The sequence below is a fragment of the Phacochoerus africanus genome, chromosome 7, assembly GCF_016906955.1.
Source record: "Phacochoerus africanus isolate WHEZ1 chromosome 7, ROS_Pafr_v1, whole genome shotgun sequence".
NCBI classification, from domain to species: Eukaryota; Metazoa; Chordata; class Mammalia; order Artiodactyla; family Suidae; genus Phacochoerus; species Phacochoerus africanus.
Genome location: NC_062550.1, coordinates 49594224 through 49611146, shown reverse-complemented (window position 1 = coordinate 49611146; position 16923 = coordinate 49594224).

Below are 16923 nucleotides of genomic sequence, written 5' to 3'. Positions count from 1 at the left end.
CCATCTACACCAGAGCTCACAGCAATGCAGGATTCTTAACCCACTGATCGAGGCCAGGGATCAAACCTGCATCATCACAGAGACAATGTCAGGTTCTTAACCCACTGAGCCATAGTGGGAACTCCCACTTAGGATTGCTTTTTGATACCATCTTACCTCAACTCTTCTTACCAAGTTCCCGCATTCACTCTTTCTTCTCATTTTTGCTCACAACACGCATCTAGTTCCTTGCTTACTGCCCTGCCATTGGTAGAGTGAAGGGCATCCCCCACCCCTTCCACCTGCTTGCCTTGTGACATGACTTTCTTGGACTTTCCTGGTATCCTAATATCTGTTAGCTTTTACAAAAGTGTACCTGACTCAAAGGCACAGGAATATTTATTTCCTTGTAACTTGTTTCCTGGCTACTTAGAGCTCCAAAGTCAACCACGACCACCACAAAGTGGTGAACTTGCTGAGCATTATCCACGCTCAGGTACTTAAAGATCACAGCAATCTAGGGAGGGGAACAGGCGATGCATCAGTTAGGGTCTTTGGTTGTGAGAAAAAAGAAACATTCTGGCCAATATAGGGGGAAAAGAATTTAATGGAAGGATCTGAAGTAGGTCTAGGAAAAGCTCAACAAAGGAGCCAGGAAAGGGCTAAGGATAGGGGCCACTCTGGGGTCTGGGTGGCAGGAACTAAAAGGCCCAGGCTCCTTGAGGCACTACAGCCCTTTGGCATGTGGGTAACCCCCCCATGTGCCCCCCCCCCCCAAATCCTTGATGCCCTCTGCTGGAGACACAAATGCCATAGAAAGAGATGTGATGGCCCAAGCTTGGGCCACAGGCCTACCCTTCCACTGGTGAGAGATGGAGAGTGGCAGGAAAGGGGTGTTTCAACTTCTGATGGAAGCTGGAGCAGCAGGTATCCAGAAGCAAGATCATCGTGCTGTGCTCAAAAGAGAGGATGCTGAGCGGGCAAAACCCACACGTGGCCACCAGAGTTGAGACAGAAATAAATTCAAGCAGGAACAAGTTGGTTCAATCTTTTCAAAACTCATTTTCTGTCTGTTTAGAATAGTACCTTCCCACCCCCACCTTTTATTTTATTTTATTATTTTTTTTTTACTTTTTTAATTTTCCCACTGTACAGCAAGGGGATCAAGTTATCCTTACATGTATACATTACAATTACATTTTTTCCCCCACCCTTTGTTCTGTTGCAACATGAGTATCTAGACAAAGTTCTCAATGCTACTCAGCAGGATCTCCTTGTAAATCTATTCTAAGTTGTGTCTGATAACCCCAAGCTCCTGATCCCTCCCACTCTCTCCCCCTCCCATCAGGCAGCCACAAGTATTTTCTCCACGTCCATGATTTTCTTTTCTGAGGAGATGTTCATTTGTGCTGGATATTAGATTCCAGTTATAAGTGATATCATATGGTATTTGTCTTTGTCTTTCTGGCTCATTTCACTCAGTATGAGAGTCTCTAGTTCTATCCATGTTGCTGCAAATGGCGTTATGTCATTCTTTTTTATGGCTGAGTAGTATTCCATTGTGTACATACACCACATCTTCCGAATCCAATCATCTGTTGATGGACATTTGGGTTGTTTCCATGTCCTGGCTATTATGAATAGTGCTGCAATGAACGTGCGCCACCCCCACCTTTTAAAACACAGAAAACCAAGATACCAGGAACACAGTTAGGCTATCAAGAGGATGCACTGATTGGAGTTCCCAGGTGGCTTAATGGGTTAAGGACCTAGTGTTGTCACTGCTGTGGTGCGAGTTGCATCCCTGGCCTCGGAACTTTCATATGCCAGGGGCACAGCCCCCCCCCCCACCAAAAAAGACAACTCATTAAGAATACAGTAAACATGATATAACCCTATGAATCAGTATATGCTAAATACTTTCCATATATCAACTAATTTGATTCCTGTAATAACCCAAAGAGGTGGACATTCTTACCAATCCCATTTTATGAAGGAGGAAACTGAGGCCCAGAGGGGTCAAGTAATTTGCCCAAGACTACGTAGCTGGTGCCATATGAAGCAGGAGGATTCAAGCTTAGGCAGTGTTGGAGTTCCTGTCGTGGCGCAGTGGTTAACGTATCTGACTAGGAACCACGAGGTTGCAGGTTCCATCCCTGGCCTTGTTCAGTGGGTTAAGGATCTGGCATTGCCGTGAGCTGTGGTATAGGTTGCAGACGCTGCTCGGATCCCGCGTTGCTGTGGCTCTGGCATAGGCCGGTGGTTACAGCTCCCATTGGACCCCTAGCCTGGGAACCTCCATATGCTGTGCAGTGGGGGCGGCCCTACAAAAGACAGACAAGAAAAAAAAAAAAAAAAAAAAGCTCAATCATTGTGGGTCAGTCTGTGCTCTTATCCACCATGCAGTCTACCCCAGAATCCTAGTATGGTCAAATATCCCTCCTTAACCAAATACTGCAAGAAATGTGCAGCTCTGATCATCTTTCCTCTGTTGGACTGAAGGAGCAAGAGGAAGAGGGACGTTTTAAATGAAAGCTAATAATCCCTCCCACACGGGGTCCGACTTGGGGATTTAATCAATAAACACCTGTTCCCGTTCTAATATAACACGGGACAGAAGTCACTGGCACAGGGAGACACAGGCTCACATCCTGGGAAGCCGGCTGCAGGGTTTCATTTCCTCAGGGCAGTTATTCGAAAGTACGGGTTGTTTTATTTTTAGTTTCCTTCAGATTCTACCCCAGAGCACATCTCTGCACTGTCTCTCCCAGACAGTCCTCTGCTTTTCCAAAAGAGAAACACTGAACCTTCTCTCCTCCACACTAAAAGCCCTTTGTCCGAAACCACACATGTCGATTTTAAACAGAAAATCATATTAAAGCACAGTGCTTCCTTTATGTGCCTCACGCAGCTTTCTGAGTTCCTGTGTCCCTGGATTTATGATGTGCTCTACACTTTCCACATTCTCAGTGCTGTTTTCCCACATTTGAAGGAGAAATGATCAAGAGATTTGTGCTGGAGTAAATTTATTCTGTCTTGAGCTGGGGGAAGGTTCCAACTTCACCACAGCATGGAAAATATAAATGCTGTAAGCGTCGTGCTTCCTTCCCAGACACTGCCGGCAGGCAAACACCCGGGCCCGGGGCAGAAATGAACGTGGCATTCTTGTAATCACGCCTCTGCTTGGAGCTGTTTGGTTTTCCAGAATTGAGTGACAGGAACCCGACCAGATTTCAGGACCCTACTATGTGGTTTCCCCTGGGCCCTTTTTAGTGAGATGAGGGAACCTGAGCTTTGACGGCTGAGTTCTGGGCTGGAGGCTGGCCCTGGGTCTCGGGATAGGACACTGGGGGAAGCGAGAGGAGACGCTGTTCAGGGCAAGTTCACTTTCACCTTGCAAGAAATTAAGCTGCTTCAGTTATTCATTCTTTTGTCTTTACCATTTGCAAATTTGAGAAACTTCCCTTCTATGCCTTCATTCGAGATATTGATAACTTTGAATAGGACTGTCCCCACACAGAGAATACTATGCAAAGTTGGTGAATCTAGCCTTATTTCTAACCAATCAGGGGGGTCACTTTATTTCTCTCAACTTCATTAATGCTCTGAAATAGACTCACAGACCTAGAAAACAAACTTATAGTTACCAAAGGGAAAAGAAGAGGAAGGGATAAATGAGGAGTTGGAGATTAACAGATAACACACTACTGTATAAAAAATAGATAAACCACAAGGCCCTACTGAACTCTACTCAATATTCTGTAAAAATCTATGTGGGAAAAGACTCTGAAAAAAAAAATGGGTATGTGTATATGTATAACAGATTCAGTTTGCTTTGTACCTGAAACGAATATCACACTGTAAATCAACCATACTTAAAAATTTTAAAAAAGAATAAATAACTGAAAGTATCTTAAACAAAAAGAAATCAAGTTGCTGACTCTCTGTTGGAATCCTAGAGGTGTAGGGCATTCCATTTAAGAATAAGATGCTCAGGCAAGAAGAGCAGAAACTTGGAAATAGTGGGATTTTTCTCCCAGTGGGTCAGGATGGTTTGGCCTTTTTTTTCTGTTTACTTCCATATGTAAAGTAACTGTCCACTGCTCCTGTCCCATCATGGCAAGAAGATTTCCTTCTGTCCTGGACATGGCCCCATAGTGAACAGAGGAGGTCAGTCACAGCCCAAGACATCAGCAGACAGAACAATCTGCAGAGCTGGCAAGGGAAGTAGTCACCTCCTTGCTGGTGTTTGAGACGGGCAGCTCCCCATCATAAAGCATCTTTAAATGGATAGATGTATATGTATGACTGATTCACTTGGCTGTACTAATACAACATGGTAGGTGCCAATAAAATTTTAAAACAAACCCCAAACCATCTTTGTGAATTTGGGTTGGTCAGATGGTTCCAGTTTTTAAGCTCTTCATGCTTTGCTGCGTTGCTCCTTGCTTCTTTATTATAAGAAATCACTTAGTCCATAGTTTCTTTCAGTGTCGTAATTGGTAAGATAGCCAGGCAGGGGCAGACATATTCTGCTTTTTGGTGACTAGCTGAGTAAGACGAAGAATATCTTGTATTTAAAAGCAGAGACAGGAGTTCCTGTTGTGACTCAGTGGGCTAAGATCCGGACTGGTATCCACGAGGATGTGGGTTTGATCCCTGAACTTGCTCAGTGGGTTAAGGATCTTGTGATGCTACAAGTTGCAGTGTAGGATGCAGATGCAGCTCCGATCTGGTGTTGCTTTGGCTGTGGTGCAGGCTGGCAGCTGCAACTCTGATTCGACCTCTAGCCTGGGAACTTCCATATGCTGCACATTCAGCCCTAAAAAGACAAAAGACAAAAGCCAAAAGAAAATAAATAAATAAAAGTAGAGACAAATAACAGGCTAGCATTAAAAATCAATGGAGGGAGTTCCCGTCGTGGCGCAGTGGTTAACGAATCCGACCAGGAACCATGAGGTTGTGGGTTCGATCCCTGCCCTTGCTCAGTGGGTTAACGATCCGTGAGCTGTGGCATAGGTTGCAGACACGGCTCGGATCTTGCGTTGCTGTGGCTCTGGTGTAGGCCGGTGGCTACAGCTCCAATTCAACCCCTGGCCTAGGAACCTCCATATGCCGAGGGAGCGGCCCTAGAAAAGGCAAAAAGACAAAAAGACAAAACAAACAAAAAAAATCAATGGAGAAAGACTAATCACTAAGGGGAGCTGAAACTACGCTTGTCCTTGCGGAAAAGAAATAACATGAGACATTTGCTTATGTTAACATCTCAACTCCAGGCTTAAGATCTAAATGGGAAAAAATACAAACTTTAAAACTTTTTCATAAAATATAACATTCTGTTCAGAAGACTTACTTTATTTTCTTTTCTTTTCAGGGCCAGATCCCAGCCATGTCTGCAACCTATGCCACAGCTCACGGCAAACCTAGTCAGATTCGTTTCCACTGCTCCACGACGGGAACTCCAAGAAGACTTTCTTTAAAAAGGACACAAAGTGGAGTTCCTGTTGTGGCTCAGCAGTGACAAACCTGACTAGTATCCATGAGGACTTGGGTTCTATCCCTGGCCTCACTCAGTGGGTTAAGGATCCGGCATTGCCATGAGCTGTGGTGTATGTAGGTCACAGACACAGTTCGGATCCCATGTTGCTGTGGCTGTGGTGTAGGCCGGCAGCTGCAGCTCTGATTTGACCCCTAGCCTGGGAACTTCCACATGCTGTGGGCGCGGCCCTAAAAAGACTGTAAATAAATAAATAAATAATAGAAAGGATGCAAAAAACTGCACACGAACATCAAAAATTGATACATTTGACTATCTTAAAATTTCTATAAAACAAAGATGACATAAAAATGAATGGAGAAGATCAGCCACAGACGGGGGAAAAATATTTGCAAAACACACACATGCATACAGCCATGTGCACATGAGCATGCAGACACACATGTGAATTAAAAAAAAAAAAAAAGAAAAGGCAGAGAACTTCCATTTCCTCCCTGGCCGGGATCCTACCTCTCCCTTCACTTTCTCATCTGCAGCCAGACTAGCCTCCTTGATGTTTCTAGAACCACCCCCCAATCCCCACCCCAACAGTCTCCCATCTCTGGGCCTTTGCTGTGGCTGTTCCTGCTGCCTGGAATGCCCTTGCCCCTCCTGGTAGCCACTTGACTAATATACTCCCTCTTGTCAGGCCTTTGTCCCCTTTCTCACTGAGGCCAACCCTGAGCCTCCTATTTCACTCAGCAGCAGTTCTGTCCTCCCGTCTCCTGGTCCCTTCCCCCTGCTTCTTTGTTCCACAGCACTGACCTCTTCTTGCAGTGATAGCATCTATTTATTAATTGTGCTTAATACATGTTTATTATGTTTCCTTCCATTAGAATCAAAGCTCATGGGGCCAGGGGTCTTTCTCAATTTGGTCCCCTGGTATATTCCAAGTTCCTAGAACAGCAACTGGCACAACCACTCAACATATTTACAGGAACTCAAACATGTTTGAATGAGCGAATGAATGACACTCACTGGAAGTCAGAGCCTACCAATCAACGTGACACAACCCTTTGATGTCCCATCATCAGGTTACAGATGTACCACGATATGGATGCTCTCATCTCTGAAGCAGCTGGCTAGGGTCCGAGGCAGCAGACGACTGAGGCTGTTATGTCTTGCCGTAAGTAGCCTCCCTCCGTGTCCCTTAGAGCACTGACACTTTCTAGGTGTGCCAGGACATTAAAAGTTCAGGAAGCACTACGATGGCTAAGCTGTACCTTGTTGTGCAGAGACAGATATATTTGCACTTTCACCCTGTTAGGCATCCCTCCTTGGAAGTGTTCCTGAATCTTGACATCAGGATTCCTCAAACTCAATTGAATGTTGATTCAATAACAATTTCTGTTGTTGGTCAATGCAGTGTTCTTTTTAAAAAAAATTATAGTTGATATGCAGTGTTGTGCCAGTTTCTGATGTACAGCAAAGTGACCCAGTCTTACATATATATATTCTTTTTCTCATCTTATCTTCCATCATAATCTATCCCAAGAGACTGGATATGGTTCCCTGTGTTATACAGCAGGACTTCATTGCTTATTCATTTTAAATGTAATAGTTTGCATCTACCAAGCCCAAACTCCCAATCCATCCCACTCCCTCCCCCTCCCCCTTGGCAACCACGAGTCTGTTTTCTATGTCTGTGAGTCTGTTTCTGTTCTGAACATTGGTTCATTTGTGCCATATTTTAGATTCTATATATAAGTGATATCATATGGTGTTTGTCTTTCTCTTTCTGATTTACCTCAGTATGAGACTCTCTAGTTGCATCTATGTTGTTGCAAATGGCATTATTTTGTTCTTTTATATGGCTGAGTAGTATTCCATTGCATATGGGTACCACATATTCTTAATCCATTCTGTCGATGGACATTTAGGTTTTTTCCATGTCTTGACTATTGTGAATAGTGCTGCTATGAACATATGCGTGCATGTATCTTTCTGAATTGTAGTTTTGTCTGGATATATGCCCAGGACTAGGATTGCTGGATCATCTATTAGTTCTAAATTTAGTTTTCTGAGGAACCTCCATACTGTTTTCCACAGTGATCGTACCACAATGTTCTTTTAAACACAATTTTAGGAGTTCCTTGGTGGCCTGGTGGTTGAGGATCCAGCATTGTCATGGCTGTGGTATGAGTTCGATCCCTGGCCTGGGAATTTCTGCATAGTGCAGGCATGGCCAAAAAACCAAACCACATGATTTTTATGCCATAAGTTGCATGTTTTAAAACATAAAAAATATGTCACGTGAATAAAAGAATTAGTGAATATGTAACAAGAAAATGGCAGCAGTATTTCAAATGTTAGAATTTTTGGTGGTTGCTGCAGAGAGTGGTAGTGAGAAAATCAGGAGGTCTGAAAGATGGTGCTAATGACCTTAGTCCTAAATTTTTATGCCTGGTTGCTCTAAAATAAGAGTTTCTTTAAGAGGGAAGTTTGAAGGGGGGTCTTCCCCACCAAGACCTCAAAGTCTAGGGATCTGCCTCCCCAGATATTCATCCTGGGCCCCTTGTTTATGGCAAAGAAAACTCTTAGCATTACCTCCAGTTTAATCCTCACCTGGGGATAAGAAGGAAGTTGATGGTGCTAGACCTTTCTCACAAGGTTTCTTAAAAAACATCACGGTGGGGCATCTATAAGGTCTCAGCTGCTGGGTGAGCAGGTATTTGAGCAGAGCAATGAAGGATTGAGAGGTGGTGAGCCAGAAATTGAGAATCAAGACCAGGAGAGCCAGGGGAAACCTGGAAGGAAAGCTCAGGGCCAGACAAGGCAGTTGGCTGGATTGGGGAGTGCCTGGAATCTGGCAAGCACAAGAGATCTTGGAGCCAGGAATTAGGCAGAAGCCAGGAAACTCCGGGTTCATGAGGTGAAGGCTGAATGGTGTGGGGAGAGAGAGTCAGGAACAAGACAGCAGGAACCAGCACCAGGGATGTTTTGGAACCAAGACAACTGCCTCTGCCAAGAAGCCTCGTATATGCCTCTTGCCAAAGTGAAATGCAGCATCTGGAATGGTTTGCCTGGGCCAGCAGGTAGGAGCAGGGTGAAGAGGCTGACATGGTTGGATGGCCAAGATGGAGCTACAGCCAAGGGCAAGTTCTGGCATTCATCTTCTTTCTCTGGCATCACTCATATTATACCAGTCATCTGAACCCCAAGTTTGACCTAGAAACTCTGGGACAGACTGATCAGGAAGCCAAAAATGAGAAGATGCGTGTCCTTGATTGTTCCTTCAACCATCATGGCTATAGAAGCCACAGCTGTCCACTTTGAGGATTCAGGGAAATGTTGGTAATGTCTGAATGAGGGGAGTTCCCAGGATCTGACCATCACACAAAAGGCCTAGGCTCCATATTTGTGATGTTAAGAATTACTGCTCATCGATTGATGTAATTGAACATGGTTTCTTTCCTCCATTTATTCAACTAATATTTATTGTGTACCTACTCTATCAGCATGAACCTGACTACCCTGGCTAACCCAGATGTGTGCATTCTGTTGTTAGTGCCCTTTTCTATTTTGCTGATACTTTGCTCTCTGAATGAAGTTTGCTATAACTCTTACCTGCTAAAGATTTTTGCTGGTATCTGAATTTATTTTTTCTCTTTTTGCTTTTTTAGGGCCACGCCCATGGCATATGGAGGTTCCCAGGCTAGGAGTCGAATTGGAGCTGCCAGCCTGCACCATAGCCACAGCAACACGGGATCCGAGTGATATCTGCGACCTATACCAGAGCTCATGGCAACACCAGATCCTAAACCCACTGAGCAATACCAGGGATCAAACCTGTGTCCTCATGGATGCTAGTTAGATTCGTTAACCACTGGGTCACGACGGGAATCCTGGTATCTGAATTTCTAACCATTCTTCAAGCATTTAGAAGGTGACTGCTTGGCTTCTGCACGTTCTATTATGTATTCCAAAGCCTGAAAAGGCATTTACAAGGAAATGCAAAGCACACAGTGACAGTGTAGCCTGCATCCTCTTCTCCAGCCCCAGATGCAGTTGGACTTGGTATTCTAGAGCCTGCAGACCATGAAGGCATATACTATTTAGGTGATATGGTTGGACCCTGGGGACAGATATCTTGGCTAAGGTAGGTCTGATCTAGCAAAGGATAGAGAGAAAGAATAGATGATAATAAAACAGTGATAATTGCATAAATAATAATAATAGTAATACTAATTTGTGAGTCTCTGTAACATAGTTACAGAGGAGAAAACAGACTTTGAAGTCAAGAAGACTTGAGTTCAACACTAGCTTTAACACTTAATATCTGTATAATCTTGACCAAGTTAGTTAACTTTTGGGTCCTAGTTTATCTCTGATATAAAAATAAGAATGCCTACCCTACAGTGAGATTTGTTTTGAAGATTAAAACAACAAAGTCCTATATTTAAAGTGCCTAGAGGACAAGTGCTTTGGTTGTGATACAAAACAGGTGCTTAATAAAGAGTAGGTAATATGAAGAGTAGCTGCATATATTGAGGGCTTCTAAAACTCTAGACTCAGTAGCTGGAACAGTAATGCTTTCTCATTTATCATCATCTAGGAGGTTAAGAATTACTCACATCTTAGAACTAAGGGAACTGAGAGTTAGGTAAGTTCAAAAAATTTACTCAGGTTCACATAATTAATAAAAGAGGTGGGCCAGGGAAGTAAGCAAAGGGGAAGCAAGGGAATATTTATGGAATCTTAATGTGTACCAAGTACTATACCAATGCACCACAAGTATTGAATTATTTATTCACACTTATTATTGAATTTGTTATCACAAGCATTGAATTACTCATTGAATTACTGTATAAGAGGTGTTCCTTTCTCATTTTACGTGAGCAAATGACATTTTTCTCAAGGTTATACAGATGCCAATAGATAGAGAGTCAGGATTCTAGCCCAGATCCAGCCATCCCCAAAGCTTACGATATTTTCATCTTCAAAGGAGGGAAGGAAATTAGGGCTCTGGTTTTGTCCACTATGAGACAAAGCCTAGGTTTTTAGAATTCTTTTTTTAATGACTGATTTTAGGAATGGAGAACAGATTTTGACATTGGTTTTAAAAACTTAAAAAAAAAAAGTATAAGGAGTTGACACAGCAGGTTAAGGATCCAGTGTTGTTACTGTTGTGGCTCTTGCTACTGAGATGGCTTGGGTCTGACCTCTGGCCCAGGAACTTCTGCATGCAGCAGGTACATCCAAAAACAAAACAAAAACTTTATGAACATTTTGGGACCCATACATCCTCTGATGATTCTCTTTGTTTGATTCCATCTCACTTACCCCAGGTGTGCACCAGTAAAAACATAATCTCCCCGGGAGATTATATATACGTGCTATTTTTCTCTTATCATTCCCCATCATGTTCTATCCCAAGAGATTGGACAGAGTTCCCTGTGCTGTCTAGTAGGGCCTCATTGCCCATCCATTCCAAATGTAATGCTTGCATCTACTAACTCCAAACTCCATGTCCATCCCACTTCCTCTTTCCTCCCCCTTGGCAACCACAAGTCAGTTCTCTATGTATGTGAATATGTTTCTGTTTTATAGACATGTTCATTTGTGCCATATTTTAGATTCCACATGTAAGTGATATCATATGGTATTTGTCTTTCTCTGTTTGGCTTACTTCACCTAGTATGAGAATCTCTAGTTGTGTCCATGTTGTTGCAAATGGCATTATTTTGTTCTTTTTATGGCTGAGTAGTATTCCACTGTGTATATGTACCACACTTTATTAATCCATTCATCTGTCGATGGACATTTAGGTTGTTTGCATGTCTTGGCTATTGTGAATAGTGCTGCAATGAACATACGGGTGCAAAAAGGTATTCTTCTTCTTCTTTTTTTTTTTTTTTAGAAAGGTATTCTTATTATTGTACTTTCTCAAGTGAGAAAACTGACCAAGACAAATTAATTTCTTGAGGTCACACACCTGAATGTATACCAGGTCTGTTTGAAGAAAGCTCATTTTCTCTCTTTTATAAGTGCCAACTTTTTATTCTAGAGTAAATAAAGGACATTAAAAAACTACCATCTGTTATCACCATTATTCTATAAAAATAATAATTAAAAATCTTTAACTTTGTATTGTTCATTCCTTTCTTTATTGCCTTAGCTGCATGTTGAAACAAAAGAAGCCAGGAAAATGCAAGACAATCTTTGATTTAAAAGTCTTTTCTAGTTGCCTAGTGGGCAGTGACAGAATTCTTTAGCATGTAGCAATGGAAAATTTAGGTAGACTCTATGGTTCAATTAAGAAATGCTTTTTCTCCTGCTAAGAACACAGATGTTTTTGAGGTCAGCATTTCAGCGTTAAGAGCTGAAGATGAGCTTGAATGAAAATTCAAAAATTCTATTTAAGAAAATAATTTGTATTTCCATTGTGTGCAAACCCACGGGAAAACTTATATTATGTTCTGAACTTTGCTGTTGACAAGCATTGTTACCCATCAGCAGCCCATTTCCAGCATTGTGGTAATCATTTGATCTTTTATTAAAGAATATTCTTCCAAAAATATTAATTTAAAAATTAATGTCAACACTTTCTGACATTCCATCCCTGAATGCTGAAGAAAAAAGTTTTAGAGTTTTTTAATAATCTTGGTAAATATTATTTGAACTTTACTTCAAGCCAAAACAAGTTTCTTGGAGGAAAAAAAAATCCTTTCTTCAGCCATGGGCAATAAATTTGGCCAGGAGGGTCTGGAAGCAAGAGACTCAACATGCTAAATTCTAAGTGGGCATTCATACCCGCGGACACCATGATTTTCAGAGACATTGATTTTATTCCCCTAAAATAAGAAATGTTTTCAAGAAAATCCTCAGTTCTTGTCCATCGTCTTTTTATCTCCTGAGTGGGTGTGTGAATACACTTCATGGACCTCTTTCCCCCCGCCCCCCAATATTTAGTGGTTAATAAAAAAGCCACTGCCTGGACACATTATCCAGTGTTCTTCATGTTTGGTGGAAAGAAGAAAGAAACGGGAGGCTAGTGATTCACTCAAAATCCAAACGTCTCTCTCCAAGATGAAGGTTTTTTAAGGATTAAGGGGTGTATGTGCACGCGCGTGCAGGCACATATGTGTGTTTGTAGTGACTGGTGTGTCAGCAAAGCTTTCCCTCTTTTCCTGTAATTGGAGCTTTTACTTTTCATTTCTTTTCTCTATGGCTTATTAGGACGGTATTTCAAGAGGCTAAAGTAGCAGAACGGATTCCAGGTGATTCTTTCCCACCAAAAGAAAGGATTCCAGGTGTTTACTTTCTCTTAGTAGTTGCTTGGGTCAGTGGAGGAGAAGGGGAGACAGATACATAAAAGCAAGGAAGGCTGGGATGTGGGAAGAGAGTGGAAGGGGGAAAGGAGAAGTAGGGAGGGGTCCTAGGGGATGTGGATTGGCTCAACTTGCTTAGAGCCCCTAGGAGAAGAATGAAACTGCCTAAGGAACAGGCCAGTCATCTCTCAACCCCAGGCTCTAGATTAACCTGATCCAAGAAACTAAGGTATAGATGGTGAAAAGAACTGAGCCCAGCGACATTCGTTGGTAAAGAAGAAAACAAGCAACTTTAGTTTTCTCCTGTAACAGAAGGTAGGTCTATTCACTGGGAGTGGAGAAGCCATTTAATTGGACTTCAGTATGACTCTGTTGCTTTCTAGCTGATTGACCTTGGCCAAGCCACTAGGAATTCTCCAACTACAACATACTGACAGTAATATTCCTTTTTATTCCTAACCCATAGGGTTTCTTGGAGGATCAAATGAAATAACTTATTACATTTGCATTTTTTCATTCAACAAGATTTGTTTGGTACCTACTAACAAACAAATCTTGGACAAGAAGTGGACAAACTCTTGCCTCATGAAGCTTACATTCTAGGTATAATCTAAATACATTTCAGTAAATATTTTAACTTATGAATAATACATATGCTTACATACATATACATACCATTCCTTATATAATATGCAGAAATATATCTACTTTATTTTGTAAAAATAGTTATGATGTTACTCTCACAGGTGGTAGAAGTTCATTAGAGCAAATTTTTTTTTTTGGCTATACCTGTGGCATGTGGAATTTCCTGGGCCAGGGATTGAACCCAAGCCACAGCAGTGACAATGCCTGATCCTTAACCCACAGAGCCACTGGGGAACTCCCTAGAGAAAATTCTTGTGGATCACATGCTGCGTATGTTTATATGTAGATATCTATGTGAATTAAAAATTTAATAGAAAAAAAAAAAAAGGAGTTCGCGTCGTAGCGCAGTGGTTAACGAATCCAACTAGGAACCATGAGGTTGCGGGTTCGGTTCCTGCCCTTGCTCAGTGGGTTAACGATCCGGCGTTGCCGTGAGCTGTGGTGTAGGTTGCAGACATGGCTCGGATCCCGCGTTGCTGTGGCTCTGGCGTAGGCCGGTGGCTACAGCTCCGATTAGACCCCTGGCCTGGGAACCTCAATATGCCGCAGGAGTGGCCCAAGAAATAGCAAAAAGACCAAAAAATAAAAAATAAAAAAATAAAAATTTAATAGAGCACATTTGTGTATGATTGGCATGCCTCTTTGGTTGGCTGCCTCCAGCTTATCTCTATTCATCCAAGTTTTCCAACACATAGCTGGTGTTTCTAGAAAAAGAATACCTTAAAAAATAAAGAGCAGGAAATAGGCAAGTACGCCAAGAAAAGATATTAACTGCTTCACACCCAGCTAGGTTCATTGTTCTTGGACTCATGGAGAGGGATGCTATTGCCTACTTTTCTATAGAACAATACTATATCTTCCCCAAAGGCCAGAAAACCATTGCTACAATTGTTGATATCTCAGTACATAGTACTCAGCTTTGCTCTTGCTTGAAATAGCAGGGTTTCTGGGAAAGGATCTAGATTCTTTTTCAGCTTTCTTGTCTTCCATCCTTTCCTATTCCAGCTTTGTTCAGAGAGTTTCCCACCAGGGGAAGGTAGCCAAGGTCAGGGTAACAGAGGATCGTCTACCTCCAGAAGAGTCACCCTGGATCCTAACTGTTCCCAGCTGTGGAGAGATGATAGTGTCAGGGATGGAGATTTTGCAGATGGAACGCAGTCTGTGAATTATTTTTACTTCCATTTTTATAAAAAGGAAAAAGAAAGTCCTGGTTCAAAATCTTAGAGAGGGGATTGCCAAGAGATATGTTCTTGTAATACTAATTATTCTTTTTCTGTGTTCTACCCCTGGAAGTTGGCGTGTGGCTCCATGGTACTTGTTGCATGACTTTGTAAGTTTGCTCTCTGAAAATACTTTTTATACCCATCCAGTTTCCACTACCACATTTTCCCCTGGATGCCAAAGAGAGAAGATCAACCTGTAAAACTGTAGAATGGGAATGAATAGAAGGACATAAGCACTGATTTCATTTCTTTCTGTTTAATTCTAACTGCATCACTATTACTAATTTGTGACAATAATTTGTACCACGTAGTGATTGCTATGTACCAGACTTTGTTCATTGCCACCCAACAATCCCTTGAGCTAGATTTGAGTATTATTCCCATTTTACAATTGAGGGAATTGAGTAGCTTGTCCAGGTCACCCAGCTGGAGCGTGTGAAAGCCAGGATTTGAAATCAGGATTTCAATCCATGTTTTCCATCACTCACCATTCTGCCTTGTCTTAGGTTTATTCTTTCATCTCTTTCCCTGGCTTGACATGACTCTTCTTTCTTTTTGTCCCTCCACCCAGCTCCCCAGGACCAGTCCTTTGCTCCCATCAAGTAATTAAAGAAACCAAATGGTGACATTTAAAAACAACAGCCAAAATAAAGACGGTAAACTCTAAAGAACAGACAGAACATCGCTATTGTTTTTCATGCCCTATATTTGGAAGCATGTGTTGGTTTCATGATGGCTTGGGAGCAGATCTAGTCTTTTCCTTTAGGGAGTTTGCACCAAGCCTTGCGTGGATCTAAATGATAACATTTCTTAGGCATCCTCAAAGCAGATTTCAGGCATGGCAGAGAACATCTATTTTATTAGAGGGTTGTTTTCTAAAGGGTTTCCTCTTGCCAAGAACAGAGCTTTAGACAATCACAGGTCATCGGTGCTCTGTGGCAAACAATGTGACAGGGCTCCTTGTTGCCTCCCAAGAAGGAAGACAGCACATATCTGAAGACCTACATGAAAAAAAATAATTCACACTTGATTAAATGAAGTAGAAAACAAAGAAGTGAGTGATGCTTCTAGAAAGGTCTACAAAAGGAAAAAGAAGAAATAGAAATAACTCTGAAAGAAAGGAAGAAAGCGCTGCAAAGAAAACCCCCCATACTTATATGAATAGTGTCTTGAGTGCTTTTTTAAAAGCAGTAGTTCCATTGGGTTTGAGTGCTTCAGCTTCTTCCTTTGGGATTGGGGTGGTCTAGGGGAAGGAAGGGCCTCCACATTTCAAAGCTGGATGGGGGTGTAAAGGGCATGGCTCCAGTGGAGGAAACAAGCAAAAACAACATGGATTTACAATGCGCTAATCCTACCATATAGACCCTGCCCAGATGCCAGGCCTGAATTAAATTAGGATGGAAAATTTTGGTCTGCACTGTTCATTGCAACTCATCTGTGTGGGGGCATTTAAAGTCTATGCCTGGCAGATGTGTTCGGACTACTATTAAGTTATTTGGTGAATATATAAAATCTACTTATAAGATACTAATACTTAATATTTTCGCCAGTAATTCACATATCATCCACTAAACTGGAGTGGAGACATGGTATTATAACATTTACAAGCTCTTTCCCCTTATGGGCTCAGTCCGCGTTCTCTCACACATGTGCTATGGGCTCAGGGCCCTTCCGTACAAGCCTGTTCCTTCTCACCTGCATATAATGCTTTGCCACCTCTGCTTTAGATTCTTTTCTTTTTCTCCAACTTGGCATTGATGCTTTGGATTTTCTCTTGCTTTCTGGAACAGTTTCACCTAGAGAAAACATTTCAGTGACCATTTTCTTTCTTTTAATTTTTTTTTAAATTAAAGGATGATTTACAACGCTGTGCCTATTTCTGCTGTACAGCAAAGTGACCCAGCCATATATATATGTATAATATATATGTATGTATACATTATACACACATACACATTCTTTTTTTTCATTTTATCTTCCATCATGTTCTGTCACAAGAGATTGGATATGGTCCCTGTGCTGTACAGTAGGACCTCATTGCTTATCCATTCTAAATGTAATAGTTTGCACCTACTAACCTCAAACTCCCAGTCCATCCCACTCTTTCCCCCTCCCCCTTAGCAACCACAAGTCTGTTCTCCATGTCAGTGACCCTTTTCTTCCTGCCTTGCTGCTGAAGCTGAGTTCTGGCCACTCCCAAGATCAGCCAAAGTCCCATAAGACCTGGATCAAAGCAGAAACCTGGTCTGTCTCCCACACAAATAGGGGA